This window comes from Cervus elaphus, chromosome 18 (assembly GCF_910594005.1).
Source record: "Cervus elaphus chromosome 18, mCerEla1.1, whole genome shotgun sequence".
NCBI classification, from domain to species: Eukaryota; Metazoa; Chordata; class Mammalia; order Artiodactyla; family Cervidae; genus Cervus; species Cervus elaphus.
The window spans coordinates 100878706-100880182 of NC_057832.1; the positions used below are offsets into that span (position 1 = coordinate 100878706).

Here is a 1477-nt window from a genome sequence, read left to right on the forward strand (position 1 = left end):
TCAGAGTGCAGCTGTGAAAGCAAGCTCCTGTAGACCCGAAGACAGGCTACAGTGTGGGCGAGGAGAAGCCACTAACTGGAGCTGTAGCGCCACCTGCTGGGAAACAAGAGAGCGTTCCAGGAGCCTGCCTAGTGTGATGTGTAAGAATCAGTCAATCAGTTCAGTTGCTCAGTTGTATCCAACTCTTTGCGACCCCATGGACTGCAGCACGCCAGGCCTCCCTGTCCATCACCAACTCCCGGAATTTACTCAAACTCACGTCCATTGAGTCGGTGATGCCATCCAACCATCTCATCCTCTGCTGTCCCCTTCTCCTCCCGCCTTCAATCTTTCCCAGCATCAGAGTCTTTTCCAATGAGTTAGTTCTTCGCATCAGGTACTGGAGTTTCAGCAAAGTACTGGAGTTTCAGCTTCAGCATCAGTCCTTCCAATGAACACCCAGGACTGATCTCTTTTAGGATGGACTGGTTGGATTTCCTTGCAGTCCAAGGGACTCTCAGGAGTCTTCTCCAACACCACAGTTCAAAAGCATCAATTCTTCAGCGTTCAGCTTTCTTTATAGTCCAACTCTCACATCCATACATGATTGCTGGAAAAACCATAGACTAGACGGACCTTTGTTGGCAAAGTGATGTCTCTGCTTTTTAATATGTTTAATATGCTGTCTAGGTTGTCTTTTTTTTTTTGCAGCTATTACTTATGCAGCTCCTACTCCAAAGATTTCAAATACAAGGGCAGGAAAAGACTGCAAAAGTGTTTGGTTTATGCCTTTTTTGACACCACAGTCACTAATTTGCAAAAGTGAATGGGCAACACAAAGGCTGCATGTTCATATTTTGTTTCTTATTCAGTCTTGGGTGATTGTACATTTATAGGAATTTATTTAGGTTTTCAATTTTATTGGTGTATAATTAATAATCTCTCACGAGCCTTTGTATTTCTGTGGTGTCTCTTGTAACTTCTCTTTATGATTTTATTTATTTTGGTCCTCTTTTTTTTTTGGTAACTCTGGCTAAATTATCAATTTTGTTTACCTTTTCTCAAATAATCAACTCAGTTTTACTGATCTTTTCTATTTTTTTTAAAAGTATCTATTTCATTTATATATCTGCTCTGAGCTTTATGATTTATTTTCTCCCACTAACTTTGGGCTTTGTTTGTTCTTCTTTATCTAGTTCTTTTAGGTGTGAGGTTTGGTGGTTAGAGGTATTTCTTATTTCCTGAGGTGGGCTTGTATTGCTATAAACTTCTCTCTTAGAACTGCTTTTACTGAGTTCCATACATTTTGGATCTTTGTGTTTTTGTTTTCATTTGCCTCCAGGTATTTATTTCTTTGATTTCTTCAGTGATCTATTGATTGTTTATTAGCATGTTGCATAGACTCCATATGTTTGTGTTTTTTGCAGTTTTTTTTTTCCTGTAGTGTATTTCTAGTCTCATAGTATTGTGGTAAGAAAAGATGCTTGATATGATTTAA

General features: G+C 39.0%; 1 non-coding gene across 1 annotated transcript; it reads right to left on the reverse strand.

The window, feature by feature from the left end:
• Positions 1–688: 688 nt before the first annotated feature.
• Positions 689–823, reverse strand: LOC122674987. Its single transcript, XR_006335145.1, has one exon. It is a non-coding gene; the product is annotated as a small nucleolar RNA SNORA13 (small nucleolar RNA).
• Positions 824–1477: the final 654 nt, after the last annotated feature.